Source organism: Pristiophorus japonicus, chromosome 3, assembly GCF_044704955.1.
Source record: "Pristiophorus japonicus isolate sPriJap1 chromosome 3, sPriJap1.hap1, whole genome shotgun sequence".
Classification (NCBI taxonomy): domain Eukaryota; kingdom Metazoa; phylum Chordata; class Chondrichthyes; family Pristiophoridae; genus Pristiophorus; species Pristiophorus japonicus.
This window is the reverse complement of record NC_091979.1, coordinates 317,591,403-317,606,217: the sequence shown is the minus strand read 5'-3', so window position 1 is coordinate 317,606,217 and position 14,815 is coordinate 317,591,403.

The window sequence follows — 14,815 nt, the reverse complement described above, 5'->3', positions numbered from 1 at the left end:
GCTCTCCTGGCCGGCCTCCCACCTTGCACCCTCTGTAAACTTGAGCTTATCCAAAACTCTGTGCCCGTATCCGAACTCGCACCAAGTCCCATTCACCCATCACCCCTGTGTTCGCTGACTTGCATTGGCTCCATCCGGCAACGCCTCGCTTTTAAAATTCTCATCCTTGTTTTCAAATCCCTCAATGGCCTCACCGCTAATTGAGGTGTTTAAAATGATAATGGGATTCGATCGGGTCAATACAGAGAAACTATTTCCTCTGGTGGGGAATTCAGAACAAGGGAGCAGAGTCTTATAATTAGTTACACTTATGATGAGAGAAATCAGGAAGCACTTCTTCCACACCGAGGGTAGGAAGGAGGAAGGAAGGCTGCAGTGGGAATGCACTGAGGGAGCTCACAATCGGATCACATTGTGGCTCTCACTCACACTGTTGCTCTGCACTTTTGTGTGAATGTATGAATGTGTAAGTTTTCCAGAACATCCCAGCAGTCACCTCTGGGTTAGAGGTGGAGAGGACACCTGTGCAGTGCCAGAAAATACATCCTGGGGCCTGGGAACACCCAGTAACCAGAAAGGTTTTTGTTTCTTACCCGTTTTCTCTGCTATTTGTTGCCCTTCTCTCCGCTCCTTAAGGTGTTGACTCCCTTGTGGGACACAGTCCCATGGGCACTGGTCACCCTCCAGTACCTCACCCAGGGGCCCATTATTGATGGGAGACCATCGAGTGTAGCAGGGTGTTTGACTATGTGGGACACCACACCAATGTCCATCCTGTCTTCCATCAACAGCCAATCACATGCACTTCCCATAATTTCCACACTTCGACAAGTAGCAAAAGCTCATCAACTCTTTCAAAGAACCTGACTCAACCCTCAAAAAAGATGTGAACTCCAAAATGCTTTTTAACAACTTATTTTGTGCATTTTCAAATACATTGGATTCTATAATGAGCTTGGGCATTGGATTATCTTTTAATATTTTGACAAAAAAGGAAGGTTCATTGGTTCAATTTTATTGCAACTTATTCTCTATTTCCTTTGGGAATTAATTTTAAAACTTAATTTTCTCGTCAGCAGCAGAGAATCTACTACTAGGAGGAACAAAATGTTTCAATGAACTTTACCTTTTCTTTACAAAATTGCCAAATCGGCAAATGGGGGATTGTAAACCATCCTCACTGGCAGAGGATCATTGCTGTCTGGGTTGTAACCGGCAAGTATCATTGGCGTGTGTGACTTCTGTTGGCAGAATCTGTGTCTGTAATGATAACGTTTTCATTATTTTGAAACTCTTCTTATATCCTCTTAGCTTTCCTCCGTCTACTGTGTCTTCCTTTAGCTGAGATGACGACAGTCTCCATAAAATGGACTTCTGCTCATCTTTGGCCCAATCGGCTCTGTGGTGACCAAGATGAAATGTATGAATTGCCGTTCGCCAAATGGTGGCAAATGGCCATAAACATTACCGACTGCCAGAAAATATCGTGCAGGTTTTTCCCATCAGATCAACAACAGAAATTAAATCTTTGCCACAGTTTTATTTTATTGGTTATTTAATATTCACTCTCTCATATTACATTCTCTGTTTGGACAATCAGTGTCTGCAGCCATTGCGTTTTATTGCTTTTTAACCCATTTGAACCTATTTCTATATCCTTTAACTTTCCTCCCTCCACTGCGTTTCCCTTCATCGTGATAGTGACAGTCTCTGGAAAAGGGACTTTCCCGGGTATTGTCCAAGCTGCTCTGTGTTGGCCAATGAGGGACACAGAAGGTTTGATGAAGAGCAGGTGCAGCTGACCAGTTACAGGGCAGGGAGACTCCCAGTGACAGAGGCTGAGATCTGAATGAACGCTCTGGATGGGAGCCCAATCGTCTGTCAGCAAAGCTTCACAGCAACAGAATCAAGCTGATGATTTATTTGAAGGGCCTGCAGTGGTCGTTGGTCCTCTCTCAGCTGGTACACATGGAAAGCCTTTCACCCGATGGGGGACTTTATTGTGAAGAGGCAGCAAGTGAAAGATAGGTCGACAGAGTGGTTTTATTGCACCCTCTATGGGCTGGATTGGAGATTTTTTTTACACCATCATTACCATAAAAAGAATATGGCCTGGTAATTTGGGGCATTAGCGCCTCCCGTTAGTGCCCCATTGGGGTGCAAATGACTTTTAGCCTGTGCGCGGCTCCACGAACTGGTCCCACTAATTTCCGCGAGCGTTTAGTGGTGGCAATAACCTGTAGTGCCCCTCTCCGCTGTGTCCCGTTAGTGCCCCGGACTGTAAATTAGGTATCAGCCCCTGAAGCTGTGCCAAGCAATGCCATCGACAGCTTCAGGGGACATGTACCGGGGAGGTGTGGGTCATTAAAGAAAAAATGATGGCGATTTTATCCTGAACCCCATTGGTGCTTTGAATACGGTCCATGCCCCGATCATTCAGTGCGGCACTCTGCTTTGGACACAGCACCCCCACTCCTCACTGGTCCAGGTAGGACCCTGTCATTCCTGCAGAGTTTGAAGCTTGGTCGCTTCCCTTTCATTAAGGGAAGAGTCCCTCCTACGTGGAAGCAGTAAGTGGCCCAGTGTGTAGTGCTGTGCCCTGCTCCCAATCCGTTCACCTCACTACCGCCCCAGAAAGGAAGTGGAGTGCGTTATTTTGTGCCCCACTTCCTTTTGTGGTGGTAAACCCAATTTCTCACGAGAGGCAAGACTTGTGCGCCTGGTTCAAAGTCTCACACCTCGCGAGTGTTCCTGCTCCCGAACGAGGCACAACTACATTTTCCCCCTCATCAGTCCTTCCCCCGAGACCCTCCCCGAAACTCCTTCAACGCACCGACCTGCACGCCGTACGGGAGGGAAGTGGACTGGCCGCACGATAATGAAGTTGGGGATTTAAAATACCCCGGGCCCGATATCTGCAGCAACAGGTGAGTTTCCCATTCCCCTCACCACTCACCCACCCAAAACCCGTCTGGAGTTAAAATCAGGCCCATGTAATGTGTATTTTTGTTTTAAAAACAGTTCCTCCAATTCATAAACAACTATTGTGGCTCTGTCCAATTGGCCCAATTAACTCTAATTCCCCCAAACCTACATTGATTTGTTTAATTCCACACATAGCAAAAGGTCTAAGGATATGGAAACACATCCTATTTGGGTAGTGCTCCAGTGGTGTCAATATTCTTGAATGAAGCACAGGAATTTAAAATAATTACAATAAGATCATCGTTTGAAAATTATACACACAAGTAAAATGTTCATTCGAAAGCAAGTGCCAGCAGAATATAACATGTGAAGTGAGTACCCGAACAAACCTTCTCATAGATCAGAGACTATTAATGCATCCTTCAGAAATGTGTTTAGTTTTAGCTGGGAAAATCAGCGTTGCCGATATAGAAAGGCGTAATTCAGAGAGAACACTTAGATATTCTTCATTGTCACAATCAAACTCCAAGGCCTTTTCAAAGCACTCAATAGCTTCACACTTCTCCCCATCCAGCTGGTGCAGTAACCCAAGAACACCAAAGGCCTTGCTGTCTTTTGAATTTATGCAAAGTCGTCATTCTGCTATCTTCTTCAAATGTTTGCAACACTTTTTTCCGTAGTATTGAGTCATATTTAACTTTGACACCTTCCAGAAAATGGCTGATGGCATCTGGTTTTATCTTTTCTGGTTCAGTTGAAATAACCCAGCCAGTAAACATATTTTCTGCTTATTTTCTGGATGAATATATTCTAATTTCATTAGATTGCTGTGATCTTCACTGCTTCAGGATATTCTTCATCAAGTATACAGATTCTTGCAAAATCCAGTTGTGCTGCAATAGATGTTAATGGGCGGGGCTCAAATGCCTTTTCAAACTAGTACTTGCATAGTTTGATCAACTCAGCTTTCTGTTGAAAAGCAGGATTGCGAGGGTCTTTGCTGCCTGGATATTTGATCAGTTGACGTAGTTTTTTTCTGTGACACAGACCTATTTGGTGGTGTATGAAGGTAGAGTTTGGGCTAATTTCTAATGCTTTCTTCAACAGCTCCACAGCTTTTTCCACATCTTCTCTTCTGTAAAATTTTGCTGCGTAACGAGTTACATATGGAAGATCAGGGGACTTCTGCAATGCTTGTTCAACTAATTTGTGTTCTTCCACCTTTTGATTGAACTCTTGTAGCTAATTTACTGGAATTCTTTGAAGATATAACGAGCATGGTGGATAGAGGTGTACCGATGGATGTGGTGTATTTAGATTTCCAAAAGGCATTCGATAAGGTGCCACACAAAAGGTTACTGCAGAAGATAAAGGTACGCGGAGTCAGAGGAAATGTATTAGCATGGATCGAGAATTGGCTGGCTAACAGAAAGCAGAGAGTCGTGATAAATGAGTCCTTTTCGGGTTGGAAATCAGTGGTTAGTAGTGTGCCACAGGGATCGGTGCTGGGACCACAACTGTTAACAATATACATAGTTGACCTGGAAGAGGGGACAGAGTGTAGTGTAACAAAATTTGCAGATGACACAACGATTAGTGGGAAAGCGGGTTGTGTAGAGGACACAGAGAGGCTGCAAAGAGCTTTAGATAGGTTAAGCGAATGGGCTAAGGTTTGGCAGATGGAATACAATGTCGGAAAATGTGAGGTCATCCACCTTGGAAAAAAAAACAGTAAAAGGGAATCTTATTTAAATGGGGAGAAATTGCAACATGCTGCGGTGCAGAGGGACCTGGGGGTCCTTGTGCATGAAACTCTTTTGAGTTTACCTGCAAAACATAAAGACATTAAACGGTGCCACCCGACCTGGGTGACACTCCAGACATTTACAAGGCCCTTTTTTTCCCCCCTTTTTTGTTTTTTTTTTGTGTTTTTTCTTTTTTCTTTTGTTTTTTTTTTGGGCACTAAAATCACAATTTTTCCCCAGTGCCCCCTATAAAAGGGAAGGGGGACACTAAAAGCACCGGCAATTAAAACAAATTAAACTTTAAAACGTAAAATCAAATTAAAATTTGGTTGCCGGGCGTGATGATGCACTCCAGTCCCTCCGGTGCCCACCTCTCGCGGAAGGCCGCGAGCGTACCGGTGGACACCGCGTGCTCCATCTCCAAGGACACCCTGGACCGGATGTAAGAGCGGAAGAGAGGCAGGCAGTCAGGTTGAACGACCCCCTCGACCGCCCGCTGCCTGGACCGGCTGATGGCACCCTTGGCCGTGCCCAGGAGCAGTCCTACGAGGAGGCCTTCGGACCTACCCGCTCCCCTCCGCACAGGGTGCCCAAAGATCAGGAGAGTGGGACTGAAGTGCAGCCAGAATTTCAGGAGCAGCCCCTTCAAATAGTGGAACAGGGGCTGCAACCTCGTGCATTCAATAAAAACATGGAACACGGACTCCTCCAGACCGCAGAAATTGCAAGCGGCCTGGGAGTCCGTGAACCGGCTTAAAAATTTATTGCACGGCACTGCTCCGTGCACCACCCTCCAGGCCAAGTCCCCGATGAATAGTGGGAGGACCCCTGCGTAGAGTGCCCTCCATCGGGGACCCCCGCCTCCTCCGGACGGCAAGATGGTGCGCCATGGCGTGTCCGGACGGCCGGCGAGGATGGCAAAGTTGAGGGTGTGCAGGAGCAGCCCGTACAGGAAACCCCTCCGCGCGGAACTGAAAGGCACGGAGGGGATTTCCCGGAGGCGGCTCAAGTTGTGAGGCGCCGGCCCCCGAGGGAGGTTCCGGGGTTTGGCGCCGATGAGGAATTCCGTCCGGACGGGGGTCAGTTCGGACGGGATCTCCCCACGTGCTTGAGCCTCCTCGATGCACCTAACGGAGTCAGGGCCCAGAGCTGTTTTTAGCGACTCGATGGCATCGGCCGCGTGGCGGACGTTGGCTCCTTGTGCATGAATCCCAAAAAGTTAGTTTGCAGGTGCAGCAGGTAATCATGAAGGCGAATGGAATGTTGGCCTTCATTGCGAGAGGGATGGAGTACAAAAGCAGGGAGGTCCTGCTGCAACTGTATAGGGTATTAGTGAGTCCGCACCTGGAGTATTGCGTGCAATTTTGGTCACCTTACTTAAGGAAGGATATACTAGCTTTGGAGATGGTACAGAGACGTTTCACTTGGCTGATTCCAGAGATGAGAGGGTTACCTTATGATGATAGATTGAGTAAACTGGGTCTTTACTCTGAGTTCAGAAGGATGAGGGGTGATCTTAAAGAAACATTTAAAATAATGAAAGGGATAGAAAAGATAGAGGCAGAGAGGTTGTTTCCACTGGTCGGGGAGACTAGAACTAGGGGGCACAGCCTCAAAATACGGGGGAGCCAATTTAAAACCAAGTTGAGAAGGAATTTCTTCTCCCAGAGGGTTGTGAATCTGTGGAATTCTCTGCCCAAGGAAGCAGTTGAGACTAGCTCATTGAATGTATTCAAATCACAGATAGATAGATTTTTAACCAATAAGGTAATTAAAGGTTAAGGGGAGCGGGCAGGTAAGTGGAGCTGAGTCCACGGCCAGATCAGCTATGATCTTGTTGAATGGCAGAGCAGGCTCGAGGGGCTAGATGGCCTACTCCTGTTCCTAATTCTTAAGTTCTTATGTTCTTATGTTCCTCACAGCTCACACCTCCACCCAGTTTAGTGTCATCTGCAAACTTGGAGATGTTACATTCAATTCCATCATCTAAATCATTAATATATGTTGTAAATAGCTGGGGTCCCAGCACTGAGCCCTGCAGCACTCCACTAGTCACTGCCTGCCATTCTGAAAAGGACCTGTTAATCCCGACTCTCTGCCTCCTGTCTGCCAACCAGTTCTCTATCCACGTCAGTACATTACCCCCAATGCCATGTGCTTTGATTTTGCACACCAATCTCTTGTGTGGGACCTTGTCAAAAGCCTTTTGAAAGTCCAAATACATCACATCCACTGATTCTCCCCTGTCCACTCTATTGGTTACATCTTCAATAAATTCCAGAAGATTTGTCAAGCATGATTTCCCTTTCATAAATCCATGCTGATTTGGACCGATCCTATCACTGCTTTCCAAATACACTGCTATTTCATCCTTAATGATTGATTCCAACATTTTCCCCACTACTGATGTCAGGCTAACCAGTCTATAATTACCCATTTTCTCTCTCCCTCCTTTTTTAAAAAGTGGTGTTACATTAGCAACCCTCCAGTCCATAGGAACTGATCCAGCATCGATAGACTGTTGGAAAATTATCACCAATGCATCCACTATTTCTAGGGCCATTTCATTAAGTACTCTGGGATGCAGACTATCAGGCCCTGGGGATTTATCGGCCTTCAATCCCATCAATTTCCCGAATACAATTTCCCGCCTAATAAGGATATCCTCCAGTTCCTCCTTCTCACTCGACCTTCGGTCCCCTAGTACATCCGGAAGGTTATTTTTGTCTTCCTTTGCGAAGACAGAACCAAAGTACTTGTTCAATTGGTCTGCCATTTCTTGTTCCCCATTATAAATTCACCTGAATCCGACTGCAAGGGACCTACGTTTGTCTTCACTAATCTTTTTCTCTTCATATATCTATAGAAGCTTTTACAGTCAGTTTTTATGTTTCCGGCAAGCTTCCTCTCGTACTCTATTTCCCCCCTCTTAATTAAACCCTTTGTCCTCCTCTGCTTTATTCTAAATTTCTCCCAGTCCTCTGGCTTGCTACTTTTTCTAGCTAATTTGTATGCCTCTTCATTGAATTTAACACTATCCTTAATTTCCCTTGTTAGCCACGGTTGAGCCACCTTCCCTGTTTTATTTTTACTCCAGACAGGGATATACAATTGTTGAAGTTCGTCCATATGATCTTTGTGTTTTGCCATTGCCTATCCACCGTCAACCCTTTAAGTATCATTTGCCAGTCTAATCTAGCCAATTCTTTTCTTATGTTCAGCACCCTAGTTTCTGAATTAACTTTGTCACTCTCCATCTTAATACTGAATTCTACCATATTATGGTCACTCTTCCCCAAGGGGCCTCGCACAACAAGATTTCTAATTAGTCCCTTCTCATTACACATCATCCAGTCGAGGATAGCCAGCTCTCTGGTTGGTTCCTCAACATATTGGTCTCGAAAACCATCCCCAATACACTCCAGGAAATCCTCCTCCACTGCATTGCTACCAGTTAGGTTAGGCCAATCAATATGTAGATTAAAGTCGCCCATGATAACTGCTGTACCTTTATTGCACACATCCCTTATTTCTTGTTTGATGCTGTCCCCAACCTCACTGCTACTGTTTGGTGGCATGTACACAACTCCTACTTGTGTTTTCTGTCCTTTGGTATTCCGTAGCTCCACCCATACCGATTCCACATAATTCAAGCTAATGTCCTTCCTTACAATTGCATTAATTTCCTCTTTAACCAGCAACGCCAGCCCACCTCCTTTTCCTTTCCGTCTATCCTTCCTAAATGCTGAATACCTTTGGATGTTGAGTTCCCAGCCTTGATCATCCTGGAACCGTGTCTCCATGATGCCAATCACATCGTATACATTAACAGCTATCTGTGCAGTTAATTCGTCCACCTTATTCTGAATACTCCTCACATTGTGGCTTGTCTTTTAACATACTTTGACCCTTTTGAATTCTGTTGTAAAGTGGCCCTTTTTGTTTTTTGCCTTGGGTTTCTCTGTCCTCCACTTTTACCATTCTCCTTTCTATCTTTTGCTTCTGTCTCCATTTTATTCCCCTCTGTCTCCCTGCATAGATTCCCATCCCATCCCCCTGCCATATTAATCTGGTGGCATGAAAAAAATAAAGTACAACACACAACACTGGCTCATCTGAACAGGCTCCATCGCGAAGTACCCATGACTAAAACACTCCTGCTTGGCTCAATAGGGCACCACCGAATCTGTCCAACAGATTGTACATATGCCTATGATCCACGCAGAAACCTCTCCATTAAATCCCTAAGGCTTGGTTGGGACACACAACACCTCTTCACACCATGCGGTGGTCTTAAGACATGTGTGGGCTGGGATAATGCTCACCAGTTACCCCTCTGGCTTACTCGCTGCTTCTCCCAATGAGGGAGGCTCTCTTTGCTCGTAGCTGGTGGTGTCTTCTCTCCGTCCCAGTCCTTGTGTGCATTGAATGAAACAAGTAAGCTTGGAAGAAGAGAGCGATGGCTGCAACTGCCGTTTCTCTTATACCTGAAAATACTTCCGAATTCTTTGCGCCAAAAACCAGTCTTTTGCCTGAGGCAATCCAACTGAAAGAGCCATGAATCCTGTGTCTTTGTTACTGGGCCATTCTGGGGATAAAGGCTCCAATGAGTCTGGGTGGCCAAATGGCTTCCTTTGTCCTGAGGTTCCTGTGCTCTGGGGCTCGCCGTCATTTCGATTTACTTGGTCTCTCACTGATGACAAAGGGTCCCATCAGCCATCTTCCTGCGATTTTAGTCATTGACCCATCCCCACCCACCTGATGTGTATCCCTTTGGAACATGTATGGACCTATCCCAAGTCCGCTGTCTGCTCTTCTGCAGTAACAGAAAATATGGAAAAGCAAAAGTCAAAAATTAAAGTACAAAATATTTTGAAGTCTGTTGATATTTCCGCCAATTCTTACAATCAGCAATCTCCAAGTGTGTTGCTAATGGTTACTCGAAGGATATGCTGCTTTAATGAAACCAGAATTAGTCAAATTTAGAAAACCATTGGAGTGCTTAAGCAGCGCTTTAGATGCTTTGACCACTCAGGAGGCGAGCTCCAATACCACCCTGAGCAGGTAGCTCAATTCGTGGTGGTGTGCTCCATGCTGCACAACTTGGCTATCAGGAGGGGACTAGAATTGCCTGAAGAGTCTGACAGTCCACCTCACCACAGAGAGGAAGAGGAGGACAAGGAGGCAGACGCTGACATCGGACCAGACAATCAGGCTGATGCTGAAGCCATGCCCCTGCCCCCTGTAGATTGCATGAAAGGGTCCATGGTGGCATGATAGCTGCAAGAGCCTTAGGTTAGGAGCTCATCAATGATCACTTTGCCTAAAAGAATGTTGGTGTTATTTACAAGGCTGACACACTGCTGGGTGTGCAGGTCATACATCAATGGTGGGCATCACCTTGGTGACAGTTAAAGTTTAAGTTGATGGAAGTTAAGTGTAATTATACCCTTTGATGTTGAGGAATCACCAGCATGTAACGGTGCAGCTACCTGAGCCAATGCGCAACAAGTTTTTTTTAAATAAAAAACATTTATACCAAACAGTTGTCTGAAATCATCAGTATTTCTGTAAAAAAACATCCCTTCCCCTTGCCGGCCCACACCCCCCCCCCCCCAACTTCTCCTCCCCACCTCTACCCCTTCCCCTTTCCCTCTTGACTCCAAGCCGCCTGGCCGAGGAGCTCCTCAGGTGACGCTTCATTGTGGGGGGTTGGGGGGGGATGACAGCCGAGCTGCTGAGTGGATGGATACGGGAGAGGACGATCCCAAGGTGGGAACGTGCTCCAAGCTAGAAGAAGATGTTGCTCGTGGCTCTAATGTGTCATTGGCAATATGGGTGCAGCACCTTGGGTGCAGTGCCATGCTCTGGGACCACTGGGAGCGCTCTGCCATCAGTGTTCCTGGCTACCAGCTCCAGGGCCTCCACCATCCCTTTCATGTTACATCTTATTTGTTGGATAAAAACTCAGTGCCAACTATGTTCTTGGTGATTAGTAGAATTTTTGCTGCTGGTGAATCTCCCTCGTGCCTCCCACAACAGCCAAACAAGCCCACACCACAGCCACACACCAGTCCCTCTCAGCTCCCCCTCTCTCTGTCTCCTCTTCTGTGCATGTCATGGTGATCCTTGACCTCCTGAATCGCGGGAATCGAGCGCTAACATGCCATTGCTATGGATGATGACACTTTACGGCAGAAGTTCAGAGAGATTTAACGCTACCGTGCATTTCATATCGCTCGCGGTAACGCCTAATTTAAAAAATGCTGACTGGTGCTTTGAGAATGGGCGAGAAGCCGACGATCTGAAAACCCTTTCTTACCGCCCACGCCGGAAATAACACCAATTTTTGGGCGATATGCACAAAAGTGTAAAATCTAACCCATAGTGTTTAATCAGACTTTAAGATGGAATATAACACATTAGTTGTATCGCAAAAACATACAATCGTAACAGGTAGCTGATAGATATTCCGTCTTTAGTTCAAAACAATGATTTAAACACAGCATTCGTATCAGTTTTATACATTCATAACAGTTTTATACATTTTTCGGTATCCCTGATTTCTAACATATTCCCCTCCTTGAGAGAAAGTTATTTCGATCTCTCATTTCCGTACCTCTACTAACCATGCCAACTCTAGATTTTGCTAAGGGTGATACAAAAATGAAGATTTTCCCCTTTGTTACAATCCGTTCCTTTAAACGGGAGTTGCAACCTCTGAGCCCTTTCTCAAATTCAATTCACTGTTCCGGTGTTCCAATTCTGCCCTGCCTGGGCTATCCTCTGTTTCTTGTATCTCTCCTGATCTTACCCCACCTGGGGTTTCCTCTGTGTTGCTTCACATATTCCCTTTTGTTGTGTTCAATTAATCAAATATCAAATACACTATCATCACAAGTTAAATAATTACCAGAGCGTGTGAAATAATTTGAACCTAAGAATGTACTGATATATTAGGCCCAATATCCCACCATTCTGAATGTCGTACCAATTGAACCACTTAATTGTGCAGCTTATACTGAAGTATCTCATTTACTGTCAGTTTCACTTCAGTATCGGTTTTGAAAGAGGCTCTTTAGACCCGTAAAACATACTACAGGAGGCAGCATCAAAACCCTCATACTGGATTCGTACTGGCTTTTCCCACGCTCTGTTACCTACCAAACATAATTATTATAGTTACAATTCAGTCTGACAATCAGTAGCACATCAACTAAGTATATACATGTCCAGCAAACATTGATGCAGGTAATGAAAACAGACATTGTACAGAAAGCTGAAGTTTAACATCTAATCAACAAGTCATGGACTTAAAAGATTCTCCAAATCTCTCTCTTTGTCATTAATTAGATTGATTCTCGATGGAGTATGTGTTAATTGTCTCACTTCCCTGAGCCACATTAACCATTTCACATCTTCTGTTGTCAAGTAACTGAGCATGTCTGAGACCTGTTCGAATGTCTGAAGTATATGATGACCTCCAGCAGGAGGGTTCGATAACTGATCATTCTTAACTGGTTCTATAAGATAAAACATGCAATATTTATTCTTTCACGGTTTTCAACTGATTGATATGGTACTATTTAGCCCCCTTGGTCCTCCCCTTTTTCCCCAGGGAATTGCAACAGATAGACCGAAGAACTGACCCCGTCAATAATCGGGAATGGGGCCATTCCACCTTGGTTCGAAGCAATGTTGTTGCTTCCCATAGTTTAGTAGCATTACGATATCTCCCACTTGATGTTCAAAAGGTCGGAACTGCTTATCGAAGTGTTTCTATGCCTGGCTTCTTGACTTCCCTGTCTGTCTGGCTACATTTCAAGCCATTTTTGGTTGGCAGTTCCCTGTACTAAGGGTGTAACTGAAGGGGTTAACAGATGGGCTGGCATTCGCATTAGTCGCCCAGTCATAGCTTGGTAGGGTGAAATACCCGTTGTGCTATGCGGGGTGGATCTAATAACTATCTGGCACATTGACAGCATGCTAGACCATTTGGTGGGGTGATCTGCACCAAATTTGTTTAACATAATTTTCAGAATTCGATTTCCTCTTTCCACCATTCCAGATGATTGTGGACGGTGGGAGATGTGAAGTTTATGCAACATACTCATTGTCCGTTGCAGCTCGGTAAAACTTTGTGCGGTATCAGCCTGAATTGGCACTCCCTGCCTGCAGCTCACCTCACCCAATAATAGGCGAGCTGCTGTCAATACTGTGTTTGTTTTACATGGAAAAGACTCCATCCATTTTGTAAACGTATCAACTACAACCAGACAATACCACAACCTAGAAGGCCCTGTAGGCAAGGGCCTATAAAGTCAATTTGAAGGTGGGACCTTGGCCCCCTCGGGAGAAGGGGGACTTCCCAACAGTGCTCGCTTCATGTGGCACTTGGGTTTTGCTGTAAACAGGGCAGGCAACATTCACTCTATGAGTGACGTCAGTAACACAATTATGATGCCATGCAAATTTGCGTAGTTTCTGAACAGTTGCATCGGCTGAATAGTGTCCTCCCACCGGGTGTCAATGGAGGAGATCAAACATTTTGGGTGCCATGGATGGGGGAACACAGACAACTGGGAGATCAGATGATAGCCACCGCAAGCAGGGCCCATACATTAACAGGATGGCAGATTTCCCAGACTGATCTGGAGCCAATTGTGTGTCCACAGCCCATGGAGTGGGCTGAGACAACGGACATCCATCCCGATGCCATGCAATAACAACCGCATAGGGAAGATAACTGGCCTAGAGACCGGGAGATCGATGTCCCCACCTTGAATACTCGGGACAGACCTTAAGGGAGGGGTAGGAGCTTGCCAGAGGTTAACGGTGGCATCTGTAGCAGCATGATCTGCTTGTGAGTTGCTCCGGGTGTGTAAGTTCAAAGATGGTGAGTGAGACTTCTTACCAACATAAACAGGGGCTGATCGTGTTCCGAGCATACAGCGATAAAGGTAACAAAGTGTTAATCGCATAGGCACTATCTGGCCAGGCATTAACAGGTATGTCATAAGTCATTTGGATTGCTGTCACCAGGGCTGCAACTTCAGCACATTGAGCAGAGTGGGGAATGCATTTATAGAAATGACTGCACAGGAGGAGATCATTCGGCCTCGGAGCTCGCACTCTCTTCTGTAATCCCATTCCCCCCCGCCCACCCCACCCCCAGATCTTATAACATTCTTCCTTTTCAAATATTTATCACATTCCCTTTAGGTTTTAGAATCTTTGGTTTCCGTTCCCTAGTTCCCCATTCGCCCACCACTGGAAATAATCTTTCACTATTTACCCACAGTAAGGTCCCCAGGTTTCACTCACCCCTTTACTGGCTGCTCCTCTCTCAGTGTCACTCCCACTCACCACGTTGCTGCTGCTCCCGGCTCTGGGGGAAATACTAGAACCCACACCCACCCCATTCCCCAGTCTCCCTCTCCCCGAGCACCCATTCCCCAGTCTCTCTCTCCCCGAGCCCCCATTCCCCAGTCTCCCTCTCCCAGAGCCCCCATTCCCCAGTCTCCCTCTCTCCCCAAGCCCCCATTCCCCAGTCTCCCTCTCCCAGAGCCCCCATTCCCCAGTCTCCCTCTCTCCCCAAGCCCCCATTCCCCAGTCTCCCTCTCCCCAAGCCCCCATTCCCCAGTCTCCCGAGCCCCGAGCCCCCATTCCCCAGTCTCTCTCTCCCCGAGGCCCCATTCCCAAGTCTCCGTCTCCCCAAGCCCCCATTCCCCAGTCTCCCGCTCCCCAAGCCCCCATTCCCCAGTCTCTCTCTCCCCGAGGCCCCATTCCCAAGTCTCCCTCTCCCTGAGCCCCCATTACCCAGTCCCTCTCTCCCCTAGCCCCCATTCCCCAGTCTCCCTCTCCCTGAGCCCCCATTCCCCAGTCTCTCTCTCCCCAAGACCCCATTCCCAGTCTCCCTCTCTCCCCCAGCCCCCATTCCCAGTCTCCGTCTCCCCAAGACCCCATTCCCAGTCTCCCTCTCTCCCCCCACCCCATTCCCAGTCTCCCTCTCCCCCGGCCACCATACATAGAATCATAGAATGGTTACAGCACGGAAGACGACCATTTGGCCATCCAGCCCGTGCCGAAATCGACACATCTCATTTACATTAAACACCAAAAGACCCAACTGGAGATTTCTATCC